The following is a 13199-nucleotide window of genomic DNA, read 5'->3' as shown; positions in this document are numbered from 1 at the left end:
AGCAGTCAAGGGAATTCAACCTCTGATCTCCGGGTAAGCGTTCTCCAAGGCGGCCTTCAGGACGCGCGACAACTCAGAATCGCCGAGCAGAAATTTCCGCACACATGAGTGCGGCCTCAACCGGGACCTGGGATTCATGTTGCATTACATTCATCCCCCACCATCTGGCCTGGGCTTGCAAAATCCTACCAACTGTCCTGGCTTGAGACAATTCACACCTCTTTAGCCTGGGGTTACCCCTATCTCTGGATCTGTAAAGACTTGATTACCTGCTAATGCTCACATTCTAAGCATTGACTTGCATCTTTGAATTTGTCTATATATATGTTTCTGGAACATATCTCTTCATGCACCTGAGGAAGGAGCAATGCTCCGAAAGCTAGTGTTTGAAACAAACCTGTTGGACTTTAACCTGGTGTTGTGAGACTTCTTATTGATATAGAGCAACAGGTATATTTTCTTAAAAGCAAATTATTGCGGATGCTGGAATCTGAAGCAAAGACAGAAAATGTTGGAAAATCTCAGGTCTGAAAGCATCTGTGGAGAGAGAAATAGCCAACGTTTCGAATCTGGATAACTCTTTGTCAGAGTATAATTTTATATTGGCTAGTTAAGCCAAGTAATCAGCAGAGTGCATTGCTGTTACGCCTCCTTCCTCTTTATGCATCAGACATTGCGTCGCTTTATGGTCCATGGTCTATTTTGTGTGTCTACAGTTGAAGACTGGGGAGTTTTTAATTTTCCGTTTGTGCAGCCATTATCTGCATCTGTCACATTGTGTGTGAATGTGGTTTAACATTCCCAGGAGTTTCATGTATGTTGAACACCAGAGATCTTTTGCATTGGGTGTAATGTAACGACTTTGAACTTCATTCAATTTCCATCCATCATTAGAGTTGGAGTTCCATTGTTGACGGTTAAGTTCATGGGTCCAAAAGGGCTTATGGGACCGAGGGGTGGATGGTGCCATAGTAATGCTGCATAATAATAATGGGCAACTTTAATTATTCACATAACGACTGGGTAAACCTAATTAGCACTAATGCTATGGAGGATGAATTCCTGGAGTATGTAAGTGACGTGTTTTTGGAGCATAAGCCAACTAGGAATGGGGCTATTTTACGTTTAGTATAATGTAAATGAGAATGTAAGTTGAGTGCGGCTGGTTCAATGTAATGATAATGTAAGTTGAGTGCGGCTGGTTCATATCACTGCTCAGTACTCGGTCACAGAACACACAGACATCGCTGATGACCAAAGTACTGATGTTGATGCGCTCCAGCTTGTGATTGCCACTTTCAGAACCAGGTTGACTCGTTCTTGTCTTCGTTGCTACTTTCTTCAAGTGCACAGTTATCGCGCAGTTCAGTTTCACTTCGAATTAGGTCAGAGTTAGATAGGAGCTCATAATTCGGAATATTGCCACAGATGATAACTTTCAATGTGTGCTTAAAGTTCCTCTAATTAAGATGGTTTTGTGCGGCTTAGGTTTGAGTTTCCATTTCCTCCCTGTTGTTTAGGAGCCTGTTGAAGTTGGACTCTTAGTTGAATGGGGTTGTATGCGTTGCCAGCGTTTTGGGCATTGCAGTCACCTCTTTCTACGTGTCCGTATGGGTGGCATGTCGCTTGTCGAGGGATGGCACGGAGACAATTCATTGTTGGGGAACTGGGACAAACTGACACTGATCCCACGAATCCGCTTATTGCTGAATGTGGTCCACAGCAGGTGAAATATTTAAAGCAGAGGACGATCCTGCTGCGATTCAGCATCTTTAATCCAGACTGTGTTGAAGGCTCGTGACAGCACCAGAAAGCCTGTGCCACACTTGGATTTATCCAGCAATCCGGTTATTTATATACAATGTATATAAATAAATGTGATCACAGCAGCTGCAACTAGGTCCGTTATTTATTGATAACAAAGATCCAGACAGAAAGAAAGTGATATTATGACATATTATGGGCGATCAAAAATTACTGTTCGTTGGTAACAGGTTCGTCTCTAATTTGGCGCCAAATCTATGTGCCAGAATCCTGACGGATTGGATGCTTGGAAAGGTTTCGATGTTTGCGCCCTAAAGTGGCAACTATTGTTTGGAAAGTAATTTAATGTGGTTAAAGTTATTCTCATGGTTTGAAACAACATCCGCGTGAATATGTCGAACATATTTACGAGCTGAACTTGGCAGCAAAGAGCTAAATTTGGAGTTTCAGACAATTCATGAATGGATGTCAATGTATTTTATGCGTTTTTGGACATTAAAAAAATAAAATTCGGGTGGGGACACGGGAATAGAACCCGGGGCCTTATGTGTGCCAAACATCTACTCTGACACTGACCTAATCCCCACCTCCCTAGCTCCCTCATTATTTACCCTATTCAAACCTCATTAAAAAGCTTCAAAGCTTTGAGCTCATCATTGACTCATCACCACGTCAGAATTGTATTTATTACATCAGCCGCACACATTTTCGCCGCCTTTTTATTGTTCAATATTTCACCAGCAGTCAACAATACAAAATGTCACAAGACACCACTTGCTACATTCACCGCTTTTCCTTACAGTCGGGATGTCTTTTCTCAATCACATTTCACACTCTTTCTCTGCGCAACAAGCACCATTCTAGAGCTGGAACCATTCCATCATTCTACAGCAGTTGCTCCAAGTCTGCTCTGGATTCAGGCTTGGTCTTTCTCTTCTGAGGCTTCTCATCCTCTACATCACAACATCGTTCCAAACGCCGAAACTCAACTCACCTGCATTCTTCAAACTTGAACGGCCCAATACCGTGAATCACTTCTTGTTTGTCATCTTCCTCAAAAAGATTTTAGTTTTAATCCGTGTCCAGAATTCCATTCCAAGTGTTGGGCAGTTTTCTCCTGGAAGAATTTATGCTCAGTATTAAAATTACCGTTGTCCTTTTCTCATCGATCCCAATCAGACCCATCCCTCTCCCTGGAGCCTCCTCAAACCCAGCAACCTCCCAGAAGTATTCCCCATTTGCCCACCATTAGCAGCCAGGCCCAGTTCATTGTTGGGGAACAGGAACAAACTGACTGTCATCTCAAAAGAACACGAATCCCTATTGCTGAGTGTGGTCCACAGCAGGTGGATCGTTTAACGCAGAGAATGATGCTGCTGCTCTTCAACGGCTATTGAACGTGGTATATTGTGCTAAAATTGCCTTGGCTTGAACCATTCTGACCATCAGAGTGACATCAGAAAACATTTCTTGATATATTTATCCATTGCAATTGATGGAATTGGGAGCTTGGAGATAAATATAAAACATGCAATGTTACGGTCAATGTTCCATCAATGAAACGGTAAAATGCGGCTGGGTAGTTGGATTTTTAAAAAGTACAAAATTGACATGGGGACTCTGGGGCTTGAATCCGGGCCCTCAAGCAGACAAAGCTTGCACTCTGCCCACTGAGCTACGTCCCCACACTGCTTAGCTCGCTTTATTTACCCTATTCAAACCTCAATTTCCATCATTGAATATATCAAAATCAATGAAGAGGCCAAAATGTCACATAATACTTCTTGGCTCCTCCTTACAATCACAATTTCCATCACATTTAGCACTCTTCTCCTGTCATGGGCAGAATGCACTATGTTGGCTGGGTTCTGATGTTGGTTTGGCGTGTGTTGTTCATCTTGCTCTTTTGATATATTGGTAAAATTGGTAAAATCGTAAATGCCTTATTAAAAATACTTTTTTTTTTAAAAAAGTACTCCTTTCATTTTCTTCCATCCACGAGCAGAATACTTTTTTTCTGTGTATCAATATCAACATAAAAGAGTAAATGATGAGGTGGTCACATTTGGGCATGTCAGCAGAAAAAGCATATATGACAATTTTGTACAAGGCTAGCACAATGTCTCACAGGAGTTTGAAATCTATCAAAAATCACAACTGGACGTCCGGGAATAATAGCTTCATTGAAAATTTGGAGGCAGTTCCGCCAACACTTCGGGTTGGGGGCTTGGTCAAGGGAAATGCCGATTCGCGAGAACCACAGATTTGTGCCAGGGAGGTGGGATGGAAATTTTTGGAAATGGAAGGAGAAGGGGATTAAGACACTAAAGGATTTGTTTATTAGGGGTCGGTTTGCAGGATTGAAGGAGCTGGAAGTGAAGTTGGAGCAAGTGGAAATGTTTAGATATATGCAGGTTCGAGGTTTTGCTAGAAAGGTGATACAGAACTTTCCAGAGGAGCCGGCCTCCACATTGCTGGAGGAGGTGCTGACGACAGGGGGACTGGGGAAGGGGGTTGTGTCAGCGGTCTACGGAGCTATTTTGGAGGAGGAGAGGGCACCACTGGAAGGGATCAAAGCAAAGTGGGAGGAAGAGCTGGGAGAGGATATGGAGGAGGGGGTTCTGGTGTGAGGTGCTCCGGAGAGTGAATGCCTCCACCTTGTGCGCGAGGTTGGGGCTGATATAGCTGAAGGTGGTATACAGAGCACACCTCATGAGGGCGAGGATGAGCCGATTCTTTGAAGGAGTAGAAGATGTGTGTGAACATTGCCGGGGGGGGGGGGGGGGGTGTAGCCCCCAAAGATGGACACTGGGCTAACAAAATGGAGAACTGCTAAGGCTGTAGGGAGAAAACAGTCTTAGCCAGGACAAGCAGTTTGCAAAGGCTAATTAGCATTCTGCACGTATCGAAACTAGTTTATGGCCAGGTGCAAGATCTCAACCAAAGGTGTAAATAGCAAAACGCTTTGCATAGTAATGAGGCGATCCAGATCTGGGCCCACACAATAGCAACATTTGGGTTTGAATGGATACTTTGAGTGGACGCCCAGACGAAACGGCACCAGAAGTATCCATCACAAAAGACCCTAGAGACCGCCCCACCCATCGAGAAGAGACCCTCAGATTGGGGGATTTGTAAGATATCGATTGGGAAATGACCCAATCGATACATGGCAGGTAGAGGCCCGCCCCGAAAAGGCACGGACATTGGGGGACCTATAAAGGTAGACCCCGCACATGGTTCTGTCTGTTGACTCCGGCCCAGGTCTGTTGTGCTCCGGCTCCGTTGCTGTTTTGCTCCGGCCTCGCTGTTGTTGTTGCTCCGGCTTGCTGTTCTGACTCCGACTCCAGCCTCCAGATCCTGTCTTCCATCACCAGCCGTTGAGCACCAGCCATCGTTCAGTAAGTGCCAAAACGACGCTCGCTACGTGAACCCGGCATTGCTTATACATTATCCGACTATTAGAGAACAGAAGGTGCAGTCCAGAAAGGAACAAAGGCCTTGTCCCCTGACCTTGCTGGTTCCTACTTAGATAAGTATTTAGTCGTTTAAATAGTAGAAATAAGTATTAGTCTTTAGCGTATGCATGCGTATTTATTATATTTGTATAATAAATATCAATCGTTTGAACTTACTAATCGGTGTATAGTTTTATTACTTTGAACCTGACCTTGAAATACTTGTGAGGTGTCTAAATACGGCACCTGGCGACTCCGAGCTGAAAATACATACACAGAGCTGTAGTAGTGTTAAGCACACGGCCTTTAAACGGAGGCGTGTTAATACACTCCAATAAACGCGTAATACACTCAAGTAAAACGTGCAACATTTAGTGGCGACTTCCTGACGGGACGCGGTTACAAGTGGCACCCCCACTCCGTCGAGGACCCTGAAATTTGAATCCGAAATCCAAGTAAAGAAAAAGGAAAGAAATCACAAGTATTCAAGGTGTTCAAACGAATAAACGTAATTCGGAAGTGTGTTTAGTGCATGCGTACTAACAGGGTTGTAAGGAAAACCTGAAAGCATTTTTGTTGCGACAAACTTTCGGGAGTTTTGTGAACGGAACATAGCGTAAGCCTTACCCGTTTCGTGAGACATAACCTCAACACCCCCTGTTCCAAATTAAAGTGAGTCAGAGAAAATGGCCATGCAGGCAATGGAACGCCTCATGAATCCAGAACGGTTTGTGGTCGCAGCTACCAGCAGTAGCCGAGTAGGTCAGTGTCCCGTGTGGGAGCTGGAACTCCGCAAGTATCTGCAAGGAAAGGGATGGCCCCTTTGGAAAGAGTTCTGTATGAATGAGGAGACAGGTCCCGGAAGTATAGGACATACTTGGTGGGAGAACCTCTCTCAAATTCATAAGAAAAACCTTAGTAAAGCACGCAAGCCAATAGCAATCGTGTCCTGTTTGGCACAATTGCGAGGCACAGAGGAGGTCGTTCAGACGCTCCGGGCAGAATTAGAAGAGAGAAATCGGATGAGTAAAGTGGATGTCAGGGACATCGAGAAAGAGAATATGGAACTTAGAGGGAAGTTGGCAGAGCAAGGTAGAGAGGTGGATGATGCCAAGAGGGCACATCAGTCTTGTCTAGCCCATCTCAGCAGTTCCCAGACCCAGTACGAAAAGGCCTATCAGGACGTGCAACGTGCCGTCCTGATAAGAGAAGAATCAGAGAAGCAGGTAGAGGCTTTGCAGAGGCAATGCTCTGACCTAAAGGCAGTTTTAAGAGCACTCCATGCTGCCACCACAGAACAAAGACAGAGTACAGTAGACCATGCAAAATGCAGGAAGCAGATTGCGGAGCTCCAATCGCTGCTTTCAGTGCAAAATGGGTTCCAAAGCACCTTTGGAACGCAGTTAGATGAGGAGAATGCCCCAGACTGGAAGGAATTAAGCGAGACAGCGCAGCGTTATGTTCAGGGAACATGTGCGCCAGCAGCGCAACAGAAAAGACAAGCACCCCAACCCCCCACAGATCAGATAGTTACCGCACCAATGAATCCAGTCACCACCCAGAGGAAAGCGACCACAGAAGGCGCACCCGATATCACCTACACCACCCCCTTAACTGTAACCCAACTCAGGGACGCGTGTGAGAAGATCACTCCGTTTCTCCCCACCGCAGACCCCCACCAGTTTTTCGCAAAAGTAAAGCAACAGGCAACCATGTACGGCCTGGACAAGAAAGAGCAGGTTAAGCTCACGGTTCTGAGCTTAGACCAATCGGTAGTAGCAGCCCTCCCCGACCCACAGAACGTTGGCGGAGGCACCCTAGAGGAAATGCACACCTCCATTTTAGATGCCATAGGGTATAACCGAGGTGACCCAGTCGAAGGACTTAACAAGTGCCGACAGAAGAAAACCGAGCACCCTACAGCATTTGCAGGAAGGCTGTGGATCCATTTTAACGCAGTTTTCGGCGATTTAAATAGAGCCCATTTGAACCGTGAAAACATGGTTAAATGGACGCGCACCATAATTTCCCATGCCACAGATGCAGGACAGAGTGCTTGCAACAGTTATGACCCCTCAGAAGAGGCCCATAATGAGAAGTGGGTCCTGAAAAGATTGTCCCGCGCTTGGGAGCAATCAGTTCAGGGCAGAGGCAAAGTGAAGTCCCCAGAAGAAGCTCAGGCTGCAGCGGACATTCAGGCAGTGAGAGCGCACCAAAACCCCGCATGGGTGAATGAAGGAAAGAACAGCCCTCCACAGAAGTCGCAGGAATGCTACAACTGTGGCCAGTTAGGACATTGGGCTAAGGAATGTAATGCACCCCAGAGATCACAGAGAGGCCAGCAGACAGGCACTCTGAATAGGAATAAAGCCAAACCAATCCATAGTATAGGGATCCAGTCAGGACAGACCAATGTGGACGGGACGGACTGACGGTGTTCGGGCTCCCCCACTTGGGTCTGTGACACTCTTTGGGATCAATCTGGAAGACCCGTAGTCACAGCTAAGGTCAGAGGGAAGCCCATAGAGTTACTTTGGGACACAGGAGGGTCCCGCACCACGATTAATTCCACCACCACGGCACAGGCAGACACGTGGCCGACCACCTCCACCATCACACTTAGCGGTTTCACAGGACACTCGCAGCAGGGACACATTACAGCACCCGTAGCAATCCAGCTAGGGAACATTTCCACCAAACACTCCGTCGTTCTAGTAAATCTTCCCCGGACAGCAGAACACATCCTGGGGATAGATTTTATGAATGCCCATAGCCTGTCGTTCGACCGAGTTAACCAGTGTGTCTGGCGAATGGCGAGATCAGACAGAGCACCCGCTACTCTCACAGTAGGAGAGTACGCCAATCGAATTAGCGCAGTAGGAGACTATTCATTTGACCTGACCACACTACACACGGACAGACAAGTAAAGGCAGTATTACACAAACACAGGACAGCATTTGCCAGTCACCGGCACGACTGTGGCAGAATGACTGGACAAATTCACGTTACCGGACCTGACCCCCGACCACAGAAACAGTACAGATTTCCCCTAGAAGCAGAGGGAGAAATAGAGAAAGTGATAGGTAGCTTATTGGAGCAAGGTGTACTTAGAACAGTAGCCTCCACCAATAATGCTCCTATTTGGCCAGTGAGAAAGCCCGACGGATCATGGCGTCTGACCATCGATTATTGGGATCTCAATAAAGTAACCCCAGCAGTAGCCCCCACGGTAGCAACAAGTCCCGAGACCATGCTCAAACAGGGACTCAACTCCAAATATTTCACGGTATTGGACATTAGCAACGGCTTCTGGTCAATCCCATTGGCAAAGGTGTGCCAGTACAAATTTGCCTTCACCTTCAAAACACAACAGTATACGTGGACATGCCTTCCACAAGGATTCCACAATTCCCCCTCCATTTTCCACCGACAGCTGGCGAATGGTTTAGAAACATTTTCCCGCCCCGAATGTCTGGTACAGTATGTGGACAACCTACTACTGCAGACAGACACAAAGGCAGAGCACATTACGCTTCTGGCCGAGCTCCTGGAACTTTTAACCTCAATTGAATGTAAAGTTAACCCCAGAAAGGCCCAGATTTTGGAAAATAAAGTGATGTATTTGGGTACAGTCATCACACACGGCAAACGCGAGATCGAATTCAAAAGAATTGATTCGATTGTCAAATTGCCCCTTCCCCAGAATGTTTCAGCCCTCCGGTCGTTCTTAGGACTGGTTGGTTATTGTCGGAACCACATCGACGGATTCGCGACAAAGGCAGCCCCACTCTCAGACCTCCTTAAGAAAGGAGCCCCCTGGGAATGGCTTCCGCAGCATACAGAGGCTGTGGAGGAGTTAAAGAAAGCCCTTAGCGCAGCACCCGCGCTGCAAGTCCCAGACCACCTTTCCCCCTATGCAATAGAAGTAGCGAGCACAGATCTGACCCTCTTCGGCCGTGTTACTTCAGGAACGGCACGAGCAGCTAAGACCAGTGGCTTATGCCTCCCGACTTATAGACCCAGTAGAACAGGGATTTTCAGCCTGCGAGAGGCACCTCCTAGCAGTTTTCTGGGCAGTGCAATACTTCTCCTACATCACCGGACTCAACCCCATCACTATTTTGACCGAGCACACCCCCACACAGTTACTCCTAGACGGTCGACTGAAGGACGGTTCAGTTAGCCAGATTAGGGCAGCTAGGTGGACGTTACTTTTACTAGGACGCGACATTACGGTAAAACGGACCCGCACACACACATTTTTAGCCGACAACCTCCAATACCCAGGACAGCCCCATGATTGTGAAATTGTAGCACCCCTACACAACACAGGACCCTTCATAGCGAAGACACCCCCCAGGAAGATAGGGAACCCAAGACAAAGCCCCCAACACACAGACACGTGTGGCCCACTAAGGATATACGTGGACGGTTCATCCACGGTTTTAGAAGGTGAGCGTATCACGGGATGCGGCATCTATGTCGAGGACGCGCAGGGTCGCGCTCTCGAAGAAATAGCGTTAAAATTGCCAGGTCACTTAGGCGCGCAGGCAGCAGAGCTCGCGGCCATAGCGTACATAGTAGACCACCCCGATTCTTTCCCCAGCCCGGCGGACATATATTCGGACAGTCTATATGTCTGCAACAGTTTGACAGATTTTCTACCCCTGTGGAGGACATGAGGTTTTGTCTCCGCAGACGGGAAACCCCTTCCATCAGCCCCTTTACTCCGCCACATTTTAGATAAAGCGAAGGACAGAACCTTCGGCATTATAAAAGTTAGAAGCCACCATAGGTCATCCCCCCCTGGGAATGTAAAAGCCGACGCACTGGCTAAGGCAGGTTCCAGGCGAGGACACTTGTGGACACCCCCAGCTAGCGCACCAGCTAGCGCCCCTGTGAGCGCAGTTCAAGTCTCACAGACCGATATCAAGGATTTAGCTGAAGCACAGAAGCAGGATGAGGATCTCAGGGAGATTTTTAAAGGCAACTTTGTGCCTCAGTTTGACAAATTTAGACACGCACTGACCACACATGAGGGTGTGATCATCAAGGACCAGCTTTATGTGGTCCCGCAGCAGGACCGCAATCAAATGACTGCCTTGTTCCATGATGGGCATGGACATCAAGGGATCGACACGACCACGAGGCACCTCAGGCAGCTCTGTTGGTGGCCTAACCTAAGGACCGATGTAACCCACTACATCGAGAATTGCCTTATTTGCGCCCAGAATAACCCGGAGAGGTATTCTAAAAAGGCACAGCTTCGGCATACTCAACCAGTTAATGGCCCCTGGACAAACCTCCAGATCGACTTTATAGGACCATTGCCCCCTTGTAGGAATAGCTATAAATACGTTCTGGTGGTAATCGATACCTTTACCAAATGGGTAGAGGCATTCCCCTCAAGAACGAATACAGCTAAGACAGCTGCAAAGATCCTGACCCACCACATCTTCACGAGATGGGGTTTACCCAGAAGTATAGATTCGGACCAGGGATCTTACTTCACAGGACCTGTCATGAAGAACGTCCTGACCATATTCGGCATCAAACAAAACTTTCATATTGCGTATCACCCACAGTCCAGCGGGATTGTAGAGCGCATGAATCGGACCCTAAAATCCACACTTAGAAAAATGGTTCAAGAGAACAACTCAACATGGGATTCAGTGCTCCCATTTGCACTCATGTTTATCAGAAATACAGTTTCAACTTCCACAGGATACACACCACACACACTCATGACCGGACGCCCTATGAAAGGTACAGAATTCCTTTTAGGACTGGACATGACTAGCCCGGAAGTGACGGCCCTCACCCATGAGAAAGCTGTTAAAGACCTGGTTGAGACTGTGAGGTCTGCACAGATCGCAGCCGCAGTTCAACTAGGGAAACGGCGTAGACAAAGCACAGCATGCTTTAATAAGACCGTACACCCCACAGAATTCCAGGTTGGGCAACAGGTAATGCTATCTGTATATAACCCCAGCAGTTTTTTGGCACCAAAATATTCCGGCCCGTATTCAATTTCGGACAAAATTAGCCCCTCAGTTTACAGGATAAAATACCCCAACGGAAAGACAGCGTGGTTCCATATTAACCAGCTAAAGGCATATGGAACACAGTCCAACCATGCACACCATGTCCTGCTAGATGCAGCAGAACACCTCGCCCCGCCCACTAGAGACACGTTTCCACCATCCCCCTCACAGACCAGTTCTTCATCGGACTCGCCACGACTCCGCCCACTGACCACGACAGACCACGCCCCGAAACGCCCACAAGCTGCCGCAGCAGAGACAGCGATACAGACACTGACTCTGAGGACAGCCACAGCACACAACACTACAGCCCACACTGCAGCGACTATGACCCCGACTCCAGTGACCCCATGGAAGTCACTTATATTAAAAACCCAGACCCACCACCCGACCCCGACTACCCCGACAATACCCATTCAGTTTCAGACCCACTACTTTGGCACAGGGACAATTCGTACCGACTTGTCCGCAACGACGAAAGTGACCCCCGGTCACATAATTCAAAAATTTCATGCCTGATCCACACAAGGGTGTGGGATCCGGGAGAGCAGGACGACACGGTGTCTGAATCCCGATATGGCAACCCCTTTGTGACCCTGTTCACAGAGGCAGAGAAAAAGTGAGGTGTCCAGATGATGTAAAATAGGAGCCGCTTGAGGGAAGCGATATCCTTTCTGATGGAACCTGCACGTATGTTTGTTTGTGAGTTTATGTTTGTTTCCTTGTTAATATGTTAAGGGTTTGCTTACAGATCTTTTCAGCTGAAAAGATTGTGACCAGCTCACCTTATCGGCTACAATATCTGAAGCCCAGCTCAACTTTCAAAAGGAGCATCTTGGCTCCTCCCTTGTTTTTAGGTGCCCCTCTATTCGGTGAATAGAGGCTGCAAACCCACGGTAAACACATTCTTGCCCGTTACTCCAGGTTCCTCAGGCAGTGGACAAACGGCACTGAGGACCCGCCCTGTCTGAGAACCCACTTTGGTCAGCCAAGCTCGGGTATGGCACAGCACGCCTTACCCGGGGATCCCATTCAAATCGTACCCGTAGCGGCCCATACGCAACCCATTCGACCTTTTATTTCCAATTTGTTTTCATTTTTTGTTAGGTAGCCCTTAGGCCACCATCCTACATGCTATTTACATCCAGGAACATTCGGATGGTAAATTAGCAAAGCCTGCGAGACGGCTCGCAGGAGGAAAGTTGTTAGGTGTATTCTGTTCCTAAAATTCGCTTTTGAAAAAAAAATGAGGGGAGTCACAGGGTGTGACTTGGCCAGTCATTTTAATGGGTCAATTGGAATTAGAGGACAGATACACTAACAAGTACGGATATTAAACTCTGTATTGACAGATACTGTGCTTGATCCCATAGCTTTCGAAGGACGAAAGAGGGTTCACAGCAAGGATCGACCATACAGGAGGAAGAGGAAGAGAACGAAGAGAAGACCATGATGGAAGCCTACCTATTACTGTTAAATGTTATATTTGTATGTGTGGAAGCGAGTCACGTTTCCCCCACAACCCCCGCCGTCAATGTTTCCCTCACACCAACTCCCCCGTGCTCAGCTCTGATCAGTGAAGTTCAGACCTGGTGCACAAAATGTATGACATGGTACTCCATGTCATACGTGATTGAATCACTGCTAGTGATCGCAATCCTCTGCATAATCGTACAGACCCTCAGGTTGAGGAAGTGGAAAAGGAGAGCCTCCCGTTCCTGCCCCTCAACCGTCTATGGAGTTCGATCCCCTATTTTTCGGTTTCATCAATCCCCCTTGCCCCTTGATGAATAAAGCACTATGTGAATAAAAGATACCCATGTATTATATTGTCCTGAACTCGACTGCCAAGTCAGGAAGTGTTATGTAATGTGGTATGAATGAATAAGGTTTAGACTGTAATAAAATGTTTAAAGTAAGGATAAGGATAAT

The 13199-nt window shown here is 47.2% G+C and overlaps 2 long non-coding RNA genes across 3 annotated transcripts in view; one reads left to right on the top strand and one right to left on the bottom strand.

The window, feature by feature from the left end:
* The first annotated feature begins 331 nt into the window (after positions 1 to 331).
* Positions 332 to 13199, top strand: part of LOC119962387 — a 38369-nt gene continuing 25501 nt past the window's right edge. Inside the window, exon 1 of the long non-coding RNA XR_005459856.1 lies at positions 332 to 1308. This is a non-coding gene — a long non-coding RNA (uncharacterized LOC119962387). The remainder of the gene's footprint in view (positions 1309 to 13199) is intronic.
* LOC119962377 overlaps positions 2445 to 13199 on the bottom strand; it is a 58514-nt gene continuing 47759 nt past the window's right edge. For both annotated transcript variants that reach the window (XR_005459855.1, XR_005459853.1), the window contains one exon: positions 2445 to 2881. This is a non-coding gene — a long non-coding RNA (uncharacterized LOC119962377). The remainder of the gene's footprint in view (positions 2882 to 13199) is intronic.

Source organism: Scyliorhinus canicula, chromosome 1 (genome assembly GCF_902713615.1).
Source record: "Scyliorhinus canicula chromosome 1, sScyCan1.1, whole genome shotgun sequence".
Lineage (NCBI taxonomy): Eukaryota > Metazoa > Chordata > Chondrichthyes > Carcharhiniformes > Scyliorhinidae > Scyliorhinus > Scyliorhinus canicula.
Note: the sequence above shows the minus strand (reverse complement) of the source record. Positions and strands in the feature narration are given on the sequence as shown.